The 21,830-nt window shown below is 46.3% G+C and overlaps 1 protein-coding gene across 1 annotated transcript in view; it reads right to left on the bottom strand.

Moving 5' to 3' along the window:
- LOC121700216 overlaps positions 1 to 21,830 on the bottom strand; it is a 1,725,899-nt gene that overhangs the window by 1,057,510 nt on the left and 646,559 nt on the right.

Genomic DNA, 21,830 nt, shown 5'->3' on the forward strand with positions numbered 1-21,830 from the left:
TTTAGCCTACATAATGCATAGGCTACACTTTGTTAACAAAAAACAGCTGTGACAGGCAGCGGCCGCATATAAGCCCCCACCCCTCACTCGACAACCACACGGAGATTCTGTACAAGTAGTGCGACCATGTTGCAGTAAGTAGCGCCACCATGTTGCAGTAAGTAGCGCCACCATGAGGATGCAGTAAGTAGCGCCACCATGAGGATGCAGTAAGTAGTGCCACCATGTTGCAGTAAGTAGCGCCACCATGAGGATGCAGTAAGTAGCGCCACCATTAGGATGCAGTAAGTAGCGCCACCATGAGGATGCAGTAAGTAGTGCCACCATGTTGCAATAAGTAGCGCCACCATGAGGATGCAGTAAGTAGTGCCACCATGAGGATGCAGTAAGTAGCGCCACCATGTTGCAGTAAGTAGTGCCACCATGAGGATGCAGTAAGTAGTGCCACCATGTTGCAGTAAGTAGCGCCACCATGAGGATGCAGTAAGTAGTGCCACCATGAGGATGCAGTAAGTAGTGCCAGTGTTGAGTGGTAGGTCAGATAGTTTAGTAATAATATCTGTATTTGGCACTATGGTGCATTAATAATCTATCGCAAAAAAGTTATAGGATATAATGCCGTATCGATAGGCCTATTTTGTCCCACCCCTGTTCAGAAGGTTCTGGGAAGCAGCCTATGGTAAGGACCCACTTACAGCACATGGAAGTCCCATCCTCTCTTGTCATAAGACCCTACTTGGGTCACATGAAGTCCCATCCTCTCTTGTGTAGAAGACCCTACATAGGTCACATGAAGTCCCATCCTCTCTTGTGTAGAAGACCCTACATAGGTCACATGAAGTCACATCCTCTCTTGAATAACTGAAAAGTCTCCCATTGCATCTGTTATATCCCCTCTTCTCTCTCTCTCTCTCTCTCTCTCTCCGTGTTGCCCATAACCTCCTCTCCCTCTCTCCAAATTGCATCTGTTATATCCTCTCTTCTCTCTCTCTCACTCTCTCTCTCTCCATGTTGCCCATATCCTCCTCTCCCTCTCATTGCGTCTGTTTTATCCCTTCTTCTCTTTCTCTGTGTTGTATCCCCCTCTCCCTCCTCTCCTCGTTACATAATGGAAAAGAACAAGAAATCGTAAACCTGTGTCACCTATAGACTATGGTTTCACTTACTGTATAAGCAATGAGCGTAATGACAATACCTCTAATGGCCACTAGATGTCCTCTCTGTTCAGCATAAAGATTCCCAAGAGCTGCAGGCAGGACAAAGATGGCTCTGTGTGTCACACAACAGCTGGATAATCTGCTGGGCCAGTCACCAGAATACAGCCAGTCACCACAAACCTACAGAAAAGTCACAAACTCCACCAGGCGCAGGTGTGGCGTCAAAAAATACACACACATGACCAGCACACTGAGGATAAAAGGGCAATGGGGCATAATCTCACCAGATCAATCCTCTGGGCCGGCATGATCTGATCCCTTTTGGCCGGTGCTAAATCCACAGGTAAACCCATCATCTGTTGAGTAATTGTTTGTGTGTGTGCTCTGCATGCGTTGCTGTGGGTAGGTGTTGCTCTAGGCCTCTAGCTAACAGGTATGCAGGGTCATGACACCGACATCATGGTGCATCTGACTACATCGGCTGACCTCAGAACGGACAGCTGTGGCCTACTGGTTAGCGCTTCGGACTTGTAACCAGAGGGTTGCCGGTTCGAACCCCGACAAGTAGTACGCGGCTGAAGTGCCCTTGAGCAAGGCACCTAACCCCTCCCCGAGCACCGCTGTTGTAGCAGGCAGCTCACTGTGCTGGGATTAGTGTGTGCTGTAGTTCACCTCACTGTGTGCTGAGTGTGTTTCACTAATTCACGGATTGGGATAAATGCAGAGACCAAATTTCCCTCACAGCATCAAAAGAGTATATACTCTTGGTTTAAGACCAAGCCAAAGCCAAGTTGTACATGAAATCATTAAAGTTGTTACTTCTAATATGATTAGCCTGTCTGTATATCCTATATCATATCCTATATCATTTGCATAATTGTCTCTATTGTCATTGCAAGAGCTGAGCTTCACTTAATTAGACCGTATACAGTAAGCAACAAATGTATAAAAAGAAAATGTAAAAAAAAAAGTCCAAACTAACCAACGTTTATTTACAGCTTAATTAATGGAAATTGGTCAACACCTGATGCATACTGATGTTCCATGTTCCACGTTAGTTATATTAGCCAACATGGTGAGATATTACAGGTTGAGTTATAAAAAAGTATCCTGCAGAATGTAGAAACCATTGCAGAAACCACTGAAAACCTTCAGAGATAACAACAGAAGTCAAGGTAAACACAAATCCACTGAGTACAGACAGGCAAACACAAACACACTGAGTAACAGACAGGTAAACACAAATCCACTGAGTAACAGACAGGTAAACACAAACACACTGAGTACAGATGGGTAAACACAAACACACTGAGTAACAGGCAGGTAAAGACAAACACACTGAGTAACAGACACAAATTCACTGCTGAGTAACAGGCAGGTACACACAAACACACTGAGTAACAGACAGGTAAACACAAATCCACTGCTGAGTAACAGGCGTCCAGGCTCTGTAACTGGTGTCAGTAGGGAGGTCTTGAAGAATGCTTTGCTCAGACAGGTTTAATAATGCACAGTGTCATGTGTCCCAAGGGCCTACAGGGGAATGAACAGCAGACAGGCACTCACCAGCAACCTATGGCTAATGTTGAGAACTTTTTTCACTTAGTGTGTGTGTGTTTGTTTTTAGGCTATCAAATACCAGACGTAAACAACAAAGCTATGTCTGAATGTCATTTCACAGTAATACCTATGGTATTTACCTCATTACATGCAAACATGAATTGGTAGTGAATGCGCCATTATCGTGAAGAATGTCTGTAACTGCACCCTTTAGCTAAAGCGACGTGTTCGGGCGCGTGCATACAGGCCCATTCATTCTGCACATTCGCTCGTGCTCGTGCCCGCCTGGAACCGACAGCATTTTGACGTGCGCGTGTCTTCATTCCCGGAAGCGTGTCGTGCTCTGGCATCGCCGCTCCCTCATCGCGCCATTGAAAGTCAGCGAAGCCCGCAGAAACCCACAATTCAACGGTAAGCAGCTTTCAACATTTTATTTCCCCCCCTCTATAACTATGTATCTTATGAAGAATGGCTAGCTCATTGAAACTTAATCTCGTGGCAAAACTCTTTGGGTCGTTCCGCAGCGATTCTCGTGCACGCCCGAGACGAAGTTGTTACAAATGACCAACTTACAGCAAGGTTTCCACACTTGTTTCCTGTTTTAGTTACTCAGGTGGTAAACTATTGTATGTCCACACATGTCGTTTATACTGTGTGCATGGTGCTGGTTTACCTGTCCGCTCATAATGTCCTCGTGAACATTAGCAGGTGACTCACGTCTGAACTCGTTCTTTGGCTTTGTCTGTCTGCCGATTTGGTAAGCTAAGTTGGCTAAGGTTAGCAGGCTAATTTGAAGTCGCAGTTGAAGTTCAAGCCTGATCTTTATTAGCTCGTTAATCGGCAGGGAATAACCTAGAGAAGCATGCATTCAAGTAACGCCATCAACAATGATGAAAAGCCCTCATTTTCTTTTCCTGCGTCACTTAAAGTTACACAGCGCGGGGTGGCTCGGCTTTTGGGTGTGTGTGTGTGTGTGTGTAAATAAGTTGTTAAAGAAAGAAACGTGATGGAGAAACCTCTCGATCGGATTGATCGCATGGCGCATGTAACTTGCATGAAGTTATGGTTGTGGCCCTGTAACACTTGACGAATCGTTGGTGCTGCTGTAAGTTATCCCCGTAACGTTAGGTGCGGCTGAGCGTTGTAAAAAGACCTGTGAACAGAGGAGGGGAATGTCCGTCTGAACTAGGTTACTTTACCGGAGCGGAGAGGTGCAAAATCTTCATAATTGCACACTGGATACAATCGGATTATCAAGAACCAAGGCTAGAGAAAAGGAAAAAATGCTCTTTTGTACTAAGCTGGCGAAGGCGAACTGTTACGAGAGAGCGTGCTGTCTCATATTTCGACAGCAGCTCATTTTGATGTGTGAAACAAGCAACTTCCTGAAAAAAATAAACTGCGAGCCGAGGACAGCAGGTATAGGGCCACGAATTGTAAACAAGTTTTAGCTCCTCTTCATTAGTGATCGGCGCTGTGTGGTACTAAAACTTTTTTAAAATTCTAAGTAGATGTATGTTTGCATGATTTATCGCTGCCCGTATGTGTTGTCCGGGTCTTACGAGGAAGGATGTGGTTTTGAGCGGAGGTTGAACTATGACGTGTTTTTCACGGTTCTGATCCTGTTCACGGTGCAGAGGCGCAGCGAGCGTGGTCAGCGCGCACATCTTTAATTTGTTGCGCTTTACAACAGTATTCACGTTAGTTATGGCTCGCGCCGGGATGATTAGTGGTCGGAAACGTGTAAACTCGGAGCTCTAGTGAGCGCATAGCGGCGGGGAGAACGTATCACGGTGGCGTGGCTCTCGATAGAGTGCCGCTGCTGCAGCACGCTCACGTTGGCGTTGTGGGCCGCGACGCGCGTTTTCTTCCTTCCTGTATGACTAGTGGCGCGCAAAAAGTTCTAGTTCCTTCTCTTGCAATATGTCAGGGCGGTGTCTGCAGGAACAGCGCGACCTGAAGGCTTCTATTTTTTCCTTCAATAAGAAACATTTATGCAGTGTTCTATTGACTCAAAATATCTTGTTATAAAAAAAAAAAAAGACCAAGAACTCATTCTTTAATTGGATTTGTATCAGGGGGACATACGATTTTGAGAACAGTAGCCTACTTCATCCTATGATGATACTTAACGTCCAAGTGTTGACTGTAATTAAAGCCAGAGTCCAGTTTTACCTGTTGAGCGTGTGACGCTGAAAACATCGGTTCTCATATAAAAAAAAATAAAACTGAACTTGTCAGACTGGCTGTGGACGGGTGACCTGTCTCATGATGTCTTTAAAGCACGGCAGTTCCTGCTTTGATACCAGTGGGCATTTTACCTGTGACTTAAATAGCAATACCTTGGGCGTAGTGTTATATTCACTATGGCAACAGAACAGCCATGTGTATCACAATTTTATTACACGACTCTTCATAATGCTGTTCAATGCTCCATTCACTTGAATGGGCCTTCCCAACGTTCAAAGGTCTGATAATTTTGTATAACCGACCGCTGTCAAGGAAAATGGGTTTTGTGCTTGTTATTCATGTCTTTCATAGTAGTTTGATCACTTCAATCAAAAGTAAAAGCAGCTGGTTGATCAGCTGCGTAAGAATGTATGATTGAAGTTCAGCGTGAATTGCAAACTACTTGTTTCTCCGCAAAAGCCACAATAAAACGGTAACAAATAAATGAAGAGACATATCATGTGGAGTTTATTTTTTCATTTTGGCAAGTAGCCGTATAATAAATGGTATAACATATAGAACACCTGTCATTATCGGGAAAATAAGTCCCTTCATGGTGAAGCAAAACTCCTCCGCTGGCACGTCGGGGTCCAGTTCAACCTTCCAGGATTTATTTTCCCGATAATGACTGGCGTTCTATACATTATCCCTTACAATTTCTGAATTGATTTAAGACACTTAGAATTATAAGGTTCTATTTGTTTTATATGTCAGTTATTGACACATTCTTATTCTGTGACTAGGGTGAACTGTTTCTTGTAGTTGTATGCATTTGTGTCAAGTCAAGTCACTTTGTGGACACAGTATATCTAAAAGAAGTTTGTTCCACTTATCAGTATAACCCTGTGGATTTCTAAAACATCAGAAGCTCAGTATCCTGGAACTACTCAGAATGTAGATGGAACCTTCTGATTCCAAGGGGACGAAGTACAGGTGCTCCTGTGGTAGTCATGGTAGCGCCATGGTAGCGCCTCAGAGTCTCGGCTCTGGTGGAGTAGGCCGGTGAGGAGATGCAGATGCAGTACATATCTCCCATGTTTTGAAGCCCCAGTTGAATGTAGGGAGATGGTGATATCCAGAGGCCCTGTGACAAACACATACACAGACAGCTGTTTGGAGTAATGGGTCAGTGAGATGAACCAGACTTGCCCCAGAACACCCCCCCCCCCCCCCCACACACACACACAGACACACATACACTCTCCACCACCCATGTGTGTTAAATAATATATTAAATCATGGATCACTTGCTTCATCTCATATATATGCTAATTTATACACAAACATCATCATGTGAATTTATCCAGTAATACGTGTATGTATTTGTGTGCGCGTGTGTGCATTGGTTTAAATTTAGAAGTAAGTTTAAAGTTGACTTCCTGGTTTGCTGACCCCCCCCCCCCCCCACCTAGGTTAGCCATTGTACAGGGTAGATGTGGCACAGGAAGTGAGGCGAGAGAAGCAGGAAGTGAGGGGACTGGGGAGAGAGACAGGAAGCTGGGGGCCCACGTTATGTTCAGTCTGCCCAGATACCACCACCTACTGAACACAGTTAGTAGTTTCACAATGGACAGTGAAGCAGCAGTGTCTCTCTCTCTCTCTCTGTCTCTCTCTATCTCTCTCTCTCTCTCTCTCTCTCTCGCTCAGCAAAAGGAAAGGGAAGAAGGGAACACACACACATATATAGTCCTGTCATGTCTATCTGTGTGTGACACAAACCAGGGACAGGGTGGGGGGTGGGGTCTTACTCTGAGCTCACACAGACATACAGTGTGTGTGTAGGAGGTTGGTAGGTGGAGGTTGTGTGTGTGTGTGTGTGTCTGTGCTGGCAGTGTTACGTTTGTGTAGGGGTGGGTTGGTCTAAAACGGTCACCCCTCGCTTGCTCTTCAGAGTAAGTCTGGAGCTCACTCCAGCCCCTTGTTCCGGGGCGTGATCAATGGGGCCAAACTCAGGGACGTCTTTAGAACAGAACGGAACAGAACAGAACGTTGCGGAACAAAGGGAACTGCTCAGACAATCTGGACCAGCATTATTTTGGCTCCATGGCCAACTGTGTGTGTGTGTGTGTTTGTGTGTGTGCTTATCCACAGAAGGTGTCCCAGTAGGTCTGAACTAGTTTTTATGGGAGGAGGGGGAATTATTTATTTTGTTTATGAGTGTTACTATGCAGCAGGGTAAATAGCAGGGTGTGTTTGTGGGGGGGTGTAGCGGTGATCTTTACGGCGACCTTTTGGACTCCCGTGACCTTTGAGTGTGGGGCTCCTGATGCTCGAGGTCGTCCACCACATAAAGGCACCTGTTGCTAGGCATCAGGGCCGACACCCACACACCCCATCAGGAATAAAGTCTCCATCAATTTAAGGGAAACACACACTCATTTTTACACTCCTTCTCACTGTGACACATTTAGGACAAACCCCCTGCCAGACCTCCTCAGGTGGTTCACCTGTAGATGTCCTGATAGGTGTGTGTGTGTCGAACAGTGATCCAGTGGCAGCACTCTTGTCCTGCTTGCTGCAGTAAAAGCAGGGCATGCAGTGCACGTCATGGTGGTGTGTTGAAATAAGAACTAAGTAACATTGACCTAAAGCAGAATGGGCCTAGTGCTACACCAGTAGCTCAATGCTAGTAATGTGGCTAGTGCTACACCAGTAGCTCAATGCTAGTAATGTGGCTAGTGCTACACCAGTAGCATCAATTCTAGTAATGTGGCTCGTGCTACACCAGTAGCATCAATGCTAGTAGTGTGGCTAGTGTTACAGCAGTAGCATCAATGTTAGTAATGTGGCCTGTTATCCAGGAGCCTCTAAATCCTCCAGCACAATGCTACAGTATGTAAGAGGCTTAACGGTACCATGAGCTATTGGAAGGGATTTTTATTTATTTTTTTATTTACTTACTTACTTACTGGGTTCCCACGGGTCAGGGAATTTCTGGAATAATACTGGAATTTTGGACAGTTTATTCCAGATATGAAATTTGAATATTTTTGGGCAAAGTCCTTGAAAATCAGGGAATTTTGTTATAGGGAATTTTGCAGTTTAAAACTTACTTGCCCAAATACATTAATACAAGTACATTTCTTCGCAGAATTGGTGTATATCTGGTTATTAGCTTTACTGCTTGCTTGAGTAGCCCAACTGGCTGCTCTGAAATCATTGGTCAGTATATTGTACCATTCACTATATAGTAAGGCATGCAAACTCAGTTGTTTTTTTGCTAGGGAAAAGTCATGGAGATTTACATTTGACCTAGAGTGGGATCCCTGTGTTTATTTGTAACCCATAATACTTTGCCGCACTTAGAGATCTCCTAGCTCTCCAGTCCGTGAGTCAGGGTTCCACGGTAATGGTTGCCCTTGGCTACCAAATTGTTACAAGTGGTGACCAGATTTGGTTGGCTTTGGCAACCAAAACCTCATGCCTGGTTGCAAAGCCGGCAACCACTTTTAAACGTAAGCGTTGAGACACACACACACACACTCATAAGGGCGGAAGATCTAAAGACATTATGTGAGCTGTTCACACACACTCCCACACCTGTGCAGACTCAGATATACAGACACACACACACACACTCCCACACCTGTGCAGACTCAGATATACACACACGGACACACACACACACACTCCAACACCTGTGCAGACTCAGATGCACCCTTACAGATGTACATATGCATACAGAGACCAGATGTGTGCACATGCTCACACACACACACACACACGCATGCACACTCACACTCTCTCTCACACACACACGCACACTCACACTCTCCCACACGCACGCACACACACACACACACACACACACACACACACACACTCTCACACTCTCACACACTCACACGCACACAAGCACAAGCTGTGAAAAGGCCGTCAGAATGCAAACGCCTCCTTTAGCATTATAATGCGGTGTTATACAAGACGCCAGGCGAAGATTGGTTGGACGTCTCGGTTCTTGTGAGCTTTGGTCCGTAATGCCCAAGTCACAGCGATTAGCGACGAGACCATTTAATGTCATTTATGAGTACATGACGATAAGCTTGAACGATAACACAATTCAGTGATTACGGGCAAAACAAAGTGACAAAGTGAAGCTTGTGCGATTGGAGTCACATGGAGGTTTCCGTTGCCTGATCAGACTGCTCAGTATGGGAGGAAGTGGGGAGCAGGAAACCAAGCCTAGACACAAAAGGCTTGTTCGACTTGGACTGAGTCTGACTTGGTCTGGCTTTCTACGTAAACGTGATCTTCAGAGGCTAGCCGGGAGGAGCTACAACAGAGGGCAGCTCATCCTGGACAGACAGGCTACAGTCTGCCTGACGTGACTCGCGGGAGACATCGCGGAATTTTGTTTTTAATAAACACAGCAGAACTTTCATTCTTACTCATTAAAATGAGCATGATGACTGAGGCCATCCTTAAAAATATTTTCGTTTGCCGTAACCCGACCGACCCTGTCAATTTAGAACCGACCCAAATATTTTTTTTTTTCCCCTTTTAGTCCGACCGACTTGCCGGTTGTAAACTTGCGTTAATACCGACCGATTGTTTTTTTTTACTCTAAACAACCAATACAAATGCAATAAAATAATAGTTCTTTTAGTAGGCCCAAGTATTGTGAATATAAATTGCCTACATGCAAACGTGGCTCACTTAAAAAAAAACCTGTGGCGTCATCTCTACACCATTGGTTTTACGCATGTCACTTCGTTTCATTCACACAAACTGATAACGCTGTTACTAAGTTCTGGAAGAACTGTGGCCAGATCTTTTCTCATCCCTTCTCCCCCTAGTCTAGCGGTGACCGTGTCGGAGTATTGAAATTGGTTGTGGTCTATTCAGCATTTCTCAAAATATGGGTCCGCAACATGGAGACTGCTGAGTCGTGGAGTGAAATTAGGCCCGGTGCTTCATCTGATAATTTGCTGCGCAGTTGATCAAGAAACCGCGGATCGACGAAAAAAGAAAACAAACGTTTCTGCTATCGATGTCATTAAACATGGAGCCCTACAATTAAGTGGTGGTATGAGCATTCATTCAATGCGCGTCTGCGCGAGAGAAACTGAAACTAATCGATAACGTTGGTATCAAAGCTCCGCTTCAACCTGTTGGAAGGCTATTTATTTATTTAACGAAACTTAATAGAACGACGTTGTTTTTTGTAACTTCCTTAGAAACAGAGCAGAGACTGTATAATACACTGTATAGCATTGAGTATTGTATAGTCAAATTTCAATATAACGTGGTCAAGAGCTATTGTAGCCTTCTTTCTGGGTACATGTAGATGAGCCCTATGACCCAAAAGTCTGCCATGACCGGGCCTCAGGTCAAAGAAGTTTGAGAAAGGCTGGTCTATATAACCTGCATCAGAATGAGGTTTGCAATGGTGCGCCTGAAGGCACGGGTTGAAGACCCAGTCAGTTACGTCACGATATGCACATTTGTGTAAATTCATTCCTAGGTAATCAACATGACCAAAATTGAACTTTTTTTTTTACTTTGAATCTTGGAAAAAAAATATATTGACCTACCTACCGACCCATTTTTTATTTTTTTTGGCTGTTACTGCAAACAAAAATATTTTTAAGGATGGCCTGACTAAATAAATTCTTATGATGTAGTTTAAATAAACCACTGTTGTCATACAGTTAACAGGCCTGCATTGTAGCACATAAATTCAATATCAAGTGTTTCCCCTATATGTGTGTCTATCTATTTAGCCAACAGCAGAAAATAACAGAATATCCAAACGTTTTCAGTAGACTAGCCTACCATTGTTGCAGAAATCACGTATAAGAAGGTATCCCTTCGATTTCTGTTTATTTTCCATATTCCAAGGAAGCAGCATGAGACTCCCGTCATAATAGTCATGGGGACATTCCTCCCAAATGGCCCTATCACGTCTTTGAACTGACGTCATGAGGGCGTGTTTTAGCTCGTGCAGCTCGTGGAAGGCAACTGCAAGATCTGTCTGCAGGCTAAGACTCCCGCGATATTTTAAGGTCATGTGACATGGTGTCACGGTGGTAAGTCCCTCCCCGGCTGACAGAAGTCGGACAGAATTTCTAACCAGCAAGCATTGCGTCCATCCCAGTATGCATTGTGTTCAACCCAGCATGCATCACATCAAGTCAGATCTGCACAGATCTGCCTCAAGTCGAACACGCCTAATGACATCCACACCACAGACGCTGAAGTCTCTAACTTGGGGATTTTATTGGCTGCAACAATGACTCTTTTAACCTGTGGAGGAGTGAATTATTTTCCTGGTTCCTTCTAGAATTCTACGCAAACAATCTATAGTTTCAGTGTTCTCAATACAGTCTATGGGGGACATTTCTTTTATTTATTTATATATATATATATATATTTTTTTTTTTTTTATTTTGGGGGGGGGGGGGGTGCTTTTTATGCCTTTTTAATTTGATAGGACAGTGGAGAGTGACAGGAAGCGAATGGGAGAGAGAGCAGGGGTGGGATCCGGAAAGGACCATGGGGCGGGAATCAAACCCGGGTCGCCGGTGCAGGTGCCCCAGCCAGTTGCGCCACAGCTGGGGCCATGGGGGACATTTCTGAGGGTAATTGTTGCATCATAATGCAGAACTCTGGGTTCGCGATCATTCTAATCACATATTTGGGACCGTGCTCCTCAACAGGTTAACTGATTAATTGCCGACTGATCATCTGCCACATAGGCGCGCACAACATTCCGGTCGGAGTGTCCACCGGGACCTGCGCTACAATCTGACCCGCGTTCTTACTCCGTTGCACTCTCTCCCACTCGCTTCCTGTTACTTTACACGGTCCTGTCTGACTAAAGGCAAAACAAAAACCCTAAAGACACACAAACTTTATAGTTTTTAAAAAAAAAAAGGTGCCTGGAGCCTCACCTGATAATTGATTCTAGAACTCTCAGGCCTTTAAGGGAGTCCCAGGGGCTCAGAGTAACCAATGAACCATGGTGGCAACTCTGCGAGTACGCGAGGGTCAGAGTAGCGTACATTTCCTGTTTTTGTTAAGTACCGATATTTTATTGTGCCTTTATTGTGACAGTACAGCGAGAGACTGACACGAAGTGAGTAGCAGAGATGGATGGAGTGGGACCAGGAAATGACCCGAATGTGGTGCAAGCGCTGTAGCCAGTCTGGGCGGTGGTAGCGTAGTGGCAACTCTGCGAGTACGCGAGGGTCAGAGTAGCGTACATTTCCTGTTTTTGTTAAGTACCGATATTTTATTGTGCCTTTATTGTGACAGTACAGCGAGAGACTGACACGAAGTGAGTAGCAGAGATGGATGGAGTGGGACCAGGAAATGACCCGAATGTGGTGCAAGCGCTGTAGCCAGTCTGGGCGGTGGTAGCGTAGTGGTTAAGGTGCTGAGCTAGCATGCAGTAAGTGGTAGTGTAGTGGTTAAGGAGCTGGGCTAGCATGCAGTAAGTGGTAGTGTAGTGGTTAAGGAGCTGAGCTAGCATGCAGTAAGTGGTAGCGTAGTGGTTAAGGAGCTGGGCTAGCATGCAGTAAGTGGTAGTGTAGTGGTTAAGGAGCTGAGCTAGCATGCAGTAAGTGGTAGCGTAGTGGTTAAGGAGCTGGGCTAGCAACCATCTTAATTACCCTAGCAACAACTTAGCGACGTTGTTTTGGTGAACTGCACCTGATTAAGCCCACTCTTGCAGGTCCTTCGGAGATGTGTAAATGTATTTGCGATTCAGTCTTGCGATGTACACTCCCAGTAAAACGGCAGCGTTTGCGATGACCACTCCTGTGTCCTTGTGACCCTTGTTTCTCGGGGAAGGTCATTTTCAGGTAACCTTAGAACTGTAGTGTTGCCGCGCCGACGGAGCAGCACTGTTTTCATTAGTTAAGGCAGCCTCTGCACTCGGCTCCCCGGGGACTGTCGTCACGGTAATTAAGGTCAGTGTTTCTGGGCCGTATAGTGTGTGTGTGTGTGGAGCCAGTGATTATGCAACGCTCGCTCTCAACAGCACACACACTCCTCCACTTCCTCCTGAATCTCCTGCTATCTGTCAGTTCCACTCTTTCTCTGGTGGCTCTCTCTCTCTCTCTCTCTCTCTCTCTCTCTCTCTCTCTCTCTCTCTCTCTCTCTCTCTCTCTCTCTCTCTCTCTCTCTCTCTGTCTGTCCCTCTCTCTCCTTATTCACTCACTCACTCTCACTCAAATCGAGAAAGTAAAAGACTGTTTTAAAATGCTGGCGTTTGCCATTTGAAATGCAGCTCAGATCTTGGCAGTGCCCCATTCTGCAGCCCCCAGCAGTGAACCCCGGACGCTCACACACACACACACACACACACACGTACACGTACGTTGGCAGTGCCCCATTCTGCAGCCCCCAGCAGTGAACCCCGGACAAACGAAAATCAGCAAACAAAAACGTTGGGGTTGGCTAGGAGTCCAGTTCACTCTCAACTTGGTCTCTCTGCAGCACACACACACGCGCACACACACACACAGGCGCACGCGCACCAACACACGCGCACACACACACACAGGCGCACGCACGCGCACACACACACACACACACACACACGTACGTTGGCGTTGCCTAAGGAGTCCAGTTCACTTTCAACTTGGTCTCTCTGCAGCACTTCTGCTGGTCAGTACATGGAGCTCTTGGCCTCTCTGCAGACACACACAGGCACACACACACAAGGACACACACACACTTCACTACATGGGGCTCTTGGCCCCTTTGCAGAGACGCGCACACACACACACACAGTAAGGTTGTCACGATTTCGATTTTATTTCGAAATCGATCAAAATTACATATCAATCTCGAACTTCGAACTTAAAAGTAGAATCGATGATGCAGCCACACCCCCAATGTCACGTCCAGCATGTATGCCAAAACGCACAAACACACATGCACGTGCTGAACTGCAGCGTCAACACTCCTCTAATTTTAAGCTGCAGCCAGTTGAAATATAGGCCAACACATCAACCTACCAAAATCAAAGCCCCTCTTGCTACTTTGAAATCACCGGTGTGGAAGTATTCGTTCATTCACGTCAATTACTAATTAAACTAACTTAGCCTACTCAACTTAGGGCTAGTCCACACATACGAAACCGATCTTTTTTTCCTCTGTCTTCCCTGAAACCGCATCAAGAATATTTGCGTCCAAACGGATCCATCTCAACACGACTCAACACGTTACTTCATACCCCAGGCCTATAGGTGGCACTGTTTCTTTACAGAAATTGACCAAAGTTTGTGCTTTACAAACAGACAGAATAGGCTATGACGAAATGGCTAGTGTATGGAAACCAGAATTGTTTGTGTGGACTGATGGTGAACTGTCAACTGTAAAACTAATAAACTTTATTTTACGGTTTGTGAAGGGTGCAGTCCCGTCCTTTATTTGGCTAACGCAGGTAGGCCTACTAATCACCTTTACTTTCTTTGGTTGTAGGATAGTCCGTGATTCACATTAGTTTTGGCTATCACCGCAATTAGGCTACTAAACGCAAGGCTTACCCAAGTTCTAGGCTATTCTGTCGCCACATTTATAATATTGCTATAAAACCTTCGTTAGTAACAGTCAATACGTTTGCCTGCATCAAATCGCGCATTTGCATTCAGTGTGCTACCATCGGCTTAACGTGAGTTCTAAGCGTCTTTGTATGCTTATATCTGATTTCACTCGACTGAATGCATGTATATATGTTGTAAGACATGTAAAATAAATGAATGACACTGGCACTACGCACAAATTAATGTAGCCTAAACTTACACCGCACTTTCCTAATAACTTAAGTTCTCTCGCGTCACTGACAGTAGCTAGAATGCATTAAAAAACACCGGGAAAAAACAGTGTTCAGTCCACCAAGTCATAAGCTTTCGGCGCTGCGCAGCACCAGTTGTGATATTTATCTTACGGAGTGTAATCGTAGGTAATGTCATGTATGAAAACTAGTATTGTTAGGCAATACTATAAGTGCAAGTCCAGGGCAGCTGAGGTGTGGCGATGACATCATCGATACGCAAGCAGGATGTGCGGTTTCGCTGTCTAAACGAATTCAAACGGGCTACGGTTTCAGATTTCTCCACTCTGGGACCAGGTTTCAGAAAAGTGCGGTTTCGGGCAGTGCGTTTACAGGATTCGTTTGGACGCTCGGGCAAGACGAAGCAAAACCTCTGCGTTTAACCTAAAAAGCGTCTCCGTGTGGACGGGCCCTTAGCAAGTGAAAAGATGGTCTAATTTAAGTCCAAAGTTACTTTAAGGCTTAAAATGCACATTTATAAGTACATATTCCATGAACACTAACCTTGGGTCTCTTCGGAGTGTGCTGAAACAATCAAATGAACATTCTGTTTCATTTTACTATGTTCACGTCTCTGTTTTAGCCTAATGTTAGTTCTGTTTACATTACAACCTCGCGGTTGGAACGGTTTCAAAGCGGTTTCAAAATAAAAGCCCCCCGAAAAAGAAAAGGAAAAGGCCAAAAAGAGTAAATAACATATAAGGAATGCATTAATAGTAATATTAAAAAAAGATTGAAAATTGAATCGAATCGTGACTTTAAAATCAAAAATTACATCGAATCGAGGATTTGGAGAATCGTGACACCCCTAACACAGGCACACAGGCACGCACACACACACAGGCACGCACACACACATAGGCACACACACACAGGCACACACACACAGGCACTCTCACACACACACACTTCACTACATGGGGCTCTTGGTCTTTCTACACTAGTGATGTCACGATACCAAAATTATGACTTTGATACAATACCTGTCCTAAATATCTCGATGCTCGACACTGAAATGATACCATGGCGAGATCCTAAAATATCTGTAAAAAAAAAGGACGCAGAGATCCAAATGTATTGAGTCATTTGTGTTGAATTTGGTGCATTTTTGTAGTATGCCGGTCAATTCTGGGTTCTGAACTTCCGAGTAAAATAGTAGTTTCTGTGATGTATCCGAAATAGTTCCAGATTTCACTTCAACCTTTTGTTTTATCCACAAGGCAAAGGACTGTCGGCTAGAGAACTATGTTGGCGTTGGTCACTCACTCACTCAGAGCTGCCTGCTTGACACGCCCACTTTCCTAGATGCGTGCAAGGAGCATGGAGAGTGGGAGCAGTCCACACAGACACAGAACGCTATTATTTTAATTAAATTGTATCGATTTTTGCGTGAAGGCATCGTGATATCTTTCTAGTATCGATACACGGTGCAACATTACTTACTCACACACACACACACTCTTCCCTCTGCTGTTTAGTGCATGGGGATGTGTGTGGAAAACCCCAGCAGGCCACGTGATGGCTGGACATTGTTTTACGCAAGACTGCAAAAGTGTGTGTGTGTGATTTGGCTCGTTTGGGTGTGGTGAGCGATTGTTTGCCTCTTTGCCCGGTCAGTGTAGTTACGTGTGTCTGTGTGTGTGTGTGTGTGTGTGTGTGTGTGTGTGTGTGTGTGTGTGATCTCCTATTTTACTCTGTGTTAGAGTTAGCGTTGTTGCAACCGTGTTGCCGAGTAAAGCTCACAGAAAGGGAAGCGGCTGTTCCAACAGAGCAGTGTGTGTGTGTGCCGTGCGTGCGCTTGTGTGTGTGTGTGTGTGTGCACGCACTGTTCTGAGTGAATGTTGGCCCTGATGGAACTGCTGTCAGTCCCATCATCACTATCACTGTCCATGTCACTGGTACACTAAGCAACACCCTCAGTGCCTGAGCATGGATTATATCAGTCTGACTTGGCACCAGAGCAAATTAGATCACACGCTTTCATTCGCTTTGTTATGGAGAGAGAGAGAGAGAGAGAGAGAGCCGTGAGGGTGTTTTTGTTTCTTTCCTGGCTGTTGGAACTCTGGCCGCTCAGTATCTGTTTGGCACACTGTTCTAGAACACTCCGGCCACCGCTTAGCAGCAGCCCTGTCCAAATGAGAGGAAGACCGAGGAAAAGCTCCCCCCGTTATGCCGCGCTGCAGTCAAGACCAATGTTCCCTCTAAAAATCTATTGCGCGGCCACTTCGACTGGTCTGCACGGCCGCGTGCAGCTTAGAGGGAACATTGGTCAAGACCGAGGAAAAGCTCCCCGTTATGCCGCGCTGCGGTCAAGTGTCCACCAATTGTGTTTGCCAACAGTAGAGTGCATCGGTCGCGGGGGGGTTAGTTGAGAGTTTAGGGATCTGCGCATCGGTCGCAGGGGGGTTAGTTGAGAGTTTAGGGATCTGTGCCAGACCAACAGTAGAGTGCATCGGTCGCAGGGGGGGGGTAATTGAGAGTTTAGGGATCTGTGCAAGACCAACAGTAGAATGCAGTGTTTCCCAAAGAATTGGGTTCAATTTGTGGCGGTAGTTGACTTGGTGCACTTTAAGACGTTTGAGGGAACCCTTGCAATTGTAACACAGTTGAAAGGCTGCTGATGTGTGGATGCAATTCATAACGTTTTCTACATAGTTAAAATAAAGGTTCGTACTTCTCCTTGGGACAAGCACTTTTGAGTTTTGGAAAACACTTTTCCATTTACATCGGGATTTTGCAAACATTCAGTGTCGGAGTCAATAAAATGAGCCCTTGAACGAAATTGACAAGCAGCTGTAAGTAGGCTAAGCATGCTAAATTCAACATCCAAACAGTTTTCTAACGTTAGCTTTGACATACTGCTTGATTTCATAACTTAACTTAGTTTAGTCTCTTCAATGTAGCCTACTATGTTGTGATAAGACCTTAGCAGAGTTAATTTCAATGCAGCAGTTTTGAACAAATGTGCGCAGCATGGTCACGATGCTAAGCGGATTTAAAGAGTATATATACTTAATAGCAATTTAGCCAGACGTCTTCTATGCAATGCTTGTATGTGGCAACAACAATCCTTCAACAATCGTGAATATTTTGTTAAATGCACATGCAGAGGAGTGGCAGCGGGCTACGAGAGAGAGCGGGGCGGGGCAAGGAAAGGCTGCGTGCATAAAAAGCGCAGCTCAATGGCAATGCAAGGATTTGACCTTATGTTTAATTTAAATTAAATTAAACATAGAATATTCATCTGTGGCGGCCGATTTTTGTGTGTGAGTGTGTGTGTGTGTGTGTGTCTATGGTTGTGTGTGTGTGTCTATGGTTGTGTGTGTGTGTGTGTGTGTGTGTGTGTGTCTATGGTTGTGTGTGTGTGTGTGTGTGTGTGTGTGTGTGTGTGTGTGTGTGTGTCTATGGTTGTGTGTGTGTGTGTGTCTATGGTTGTTTGTGTGTGTGTGTGTGTGTGTGTCTATGGTTGTGTGTGTGTGTGTGTGTGTGTGTCTATGGTTGTGTGTGTGTGTGTGTGTGTGTGTGTGTGTGTGACGGCCAACGGTTGTTTGTTCAGGACAGGAAAAGGGAAGAGTGAATAAGAAAAGGGAACAGGGGTCTCGGAGGAGGTGATGGAGTGTGTGTGAGTGTGTGTGTGTGTGAGTGTGTGTGTGTGTGTGTGTGCACGAGCTGGCGATGGAAAGTTTCTTTCGGTTCCTTCTCCTCTGGAGTCCCATGCAACAGGACCGTTCCACATTCAGAACTGTTCCGCTCATTCGTAATGCAAACATCGCCAATGCCCAGATAGCTGCTGCGGTGACTCGTGTATGGAACAGTGTGTCCTACTTTTAAGCGCAGATATCATAAATTACTCTCACAATCTTCATAATCAATGTGTCAGTTTTTTAATATTCTACCATAAATCCTGTAGAGTTTGTTTTTGCAGAATTCAGTTTTTGCGCAATCAAGTAAAATATGTGAAGTTCGTTTGCGGTGTTTGAAATGGCACCCATCGATTTGGCTCTCAGCACCTGACATTAGTTCTGAGTTGAATCTGAGTTCAGCCAGCCCTCACTCTTCATGGCCTAGAGACGATAGGGGTCACTCTCACTCTTCATGGCCTAGAGACGATAGGGGTCACTCTCACTCTTCATGGCACAGAGACAATAGGGGTCACTCTCACTCTTCATGGCCTAGAGACAATAGGGGTCACTCTTCATGGCCTAGAGACGATAGGGGTCACTCTCACTCTTCATGGCCTAGAGACGATAGGGGTCACTCTCACTCTTCATAGCCTAGAGACGATGGGGTTCACTCTTCATGGCCTAGAGACGATAGGGGTCACTCTCACTCTTCATGGCACAGAGACGATAGGGGTCACTCTTCATGGCCTAGAGACGATAGGGGTCACTCTCACTCTTCATGGCCTAGAGACGATAGGGGTCACTCTCACTCTTCATAGCCTAGAGACGATAGGGGTCACTCTCACTCTTCATAGCCTAGAGACGATAGGGGTCACTCTCACTCTTCATGGCCTAGAGACGATAGGGGTCACTCTTCATGGCCTAGAGACGATAGGGGTCACTCTTCATGGCCTAGAGACGATAGGGGTCACTCTTCATGGCCTAGAGACGATAGGGGTCACTCTTCATGGCCTAGAGACGATAGGGGTCACTCTCACTCTTCATAGCCTAGAGACGATGGGGGTCACTCTCACTCTTCATGGCCTAGAGACGATAGGGGTCACTCTCACTCTTCATGGCCTAGAGACGATAGGGGTCACTCTCACTTTTCATAGCCTAGAGACGATAGGGGTCACCCCCTCTGGCCCTGTGTGGTCACTCCAATTAAACCTCTCCCTTGATGTCCTAATGAGGCTCTGCCCCTAACCTGCTTTGCCGGAGTGATGTGGTTTGCCCTAACGAAGCCCTAACGAGCTCTAACGAGGCCCTAACGTGGTTGGTCTGCAGGCCTACGCACCCCGGTGGCGGCGACACGAGTGCGCTCCACTGTCCATCAGATTCCATTGTGCTCCGCACAGCTACGCACACCAGCAGCGCACTTTACCGCCCACGCCGCCATGTGACTGACCACTCAGTTCTATTGTGCCGGCGGCGCTCTGTGAAATGGCGTGGTGGTGTCGTGTCTGCGTGGCGTAGCGTGGGGCTGTGTCTGAGTGGCGTAGCGTAGGGCCGTGTCTGCATGGCGTGGTGTCGTGTCTGCGTGGCGTAGCGTGGGGCCGTGTCTGAGTGGCGTGGTGTCGTGTCTGCGTGGCGTAGCGTGGCGTGGTGTCGTGTCTGCGTGGCGTAGCATAGGGCCGTGTCTGCGTGGCGTAGCGTGGCGTGGTGTCGTATCTGCGCGGCGTAGCGTGGCGTGGGGCCGTGTCTGCGTGGCGTAGCGTGGCGTGGTGTCGTATCTGCGCGGCGTAGCGTGGCGTGGGGCTGTGTCTGCGTGGCGTGGTGTCGAGTCTGCGTGGCGTAGCGTGGGGCCGTGTCGGAGTGGCATGGCGTAGCGTTATGGCCTCGTGGTGTCGTGTCTGCGTGGCGTAGCGTGGCACACACCGTCTTGCTTCGAGCGGCTCGTTGGGACCTAATCAGTGTAATCGCGGGCAGGTAATCCGCTCCATCTGACTTGTTGCTAAGGAACAGGTGTAATCTGGAGTTAGGCCACCTCTAGGCTGCGGTTTCCAGGGACCCATAAGCAGGGATGAGCTGCAGCTCAACAACACACACACACACACACACACCGGGATGCAAACCGATCGCTTTTTGGCGACTCTCACTTTTTTCACATCAACTGACTTGTGTAAAGAGGTGGGGGGGCACCAGAGCATTTGTGTGTAGGCTACCAGAGGGACCAGAGCAGCCGTGTGTGTGTGTGTGTGTGTGTGTGGACAGGAGGGTGAATCGTAACAAAAGTGTCTCGGATACAAGCAAATCTATTTTGCGAGCACGCACGCTCTCGCTCTTTCTCAGGCTGTGCTGATAAGTCTTCCAGGTAGCTGGTCACTGCCAAATGAAAACAGACCAGGGTAGATTCCATTGATGTTGTTGGCTCTGTACAGGGATACGTTTACTGTGTGCGTGTGTGTGCGTGTGTCGCCCCAGAGTGGTTTATGTTAGAGGAGGCTTTTAACTGCACTCCCTGATTACTCTGATCTTTTCAATCTTGTTTTAGTTCAGATACCAGACAATTTGTTTGTGTCAATATTTGTGTGTGTGTGTTTTGCAGTGGTAGATAAGAGTCTACCCAGCCCTGTGTGTGTGTGTGTGTGTAGTGTGGTAGATAACAGTGTGTCCTCCCCAGTAAGAGTGTGTTCCCTCCCCAGTGTGTAGTGGTAGATAAGAGAGGTGTGTGTGTGTGCCCTCTCCAGCCCATAGCTGCAGACGCCGACCCATTCATTCACTCTGTTGTTTGCCGGACTGAGATTTCTCGCCGATACCAGACTGGCTGTGTGTGTGTGTGTTTACATTGGCATGGCTAACACAGAGTGTGTGTGCCTTACGCTCACAACATTGGTCATCTTCTCTGGGTGATCCCTTTGTAAATAGGGACACACCCCTGCCTGTCTCCTCTGATGGTGTGTGTGTGTGTGGGCAGGCATAGCAAGCACGCCATGTTCATTGACTTTTCCTACAACAGTGTGTGTGTGTGTTGGAACACTCACATTCCCCCTCCACTATAACACAGGACGGGACATTGCATTCCTTACCACTCAGAGGGCCACTTAGGACACACACACACACACACACACACACACACACACACACACACACACACACAGGCATGCCACAGGTAGTGGAGTTTGAGCTGGTCATATGTCCAGGCTCTGGGTAAGGAGGGAGTACTAACCCAGTGCATTTGGTGTGTGTGTGTGTGTGCGAGCGAGCGACTGGCATCCCGTAGTGGTCGTATAGCTGTTGATGAGCTGACTCGGTTAAGAGTCATTTTGTATCATTTCTGGGGCAGTCGTGGATTTTTATTGATTTTAAATGTACTTGCCAAAATGCGTTAATACAAATATTTGCATGCAGAATTGGTGTATATCTGGTCATTAGCTTTACTACTTAGTCCTAAGTCATGGAAATCAGGTTTTGTGTCAGGGAGTCACAGATTTTTAA

Source organism: Alosa sapidissima, chromosome 24 (assembly GCF_018492685.1).
Source record: "Alosa sapidissima isolate fAloSap1 chromosome 24, fAloSap1.pri, whole genome shotgun sequence".
NCBI classification, from domain to species: domain Eukaryota; kingdom Metazoa; phylum Chordata; class Actinopteri; order Clupeiformes; family Clupeidae; genus Alosa; species Alosa sapidissima.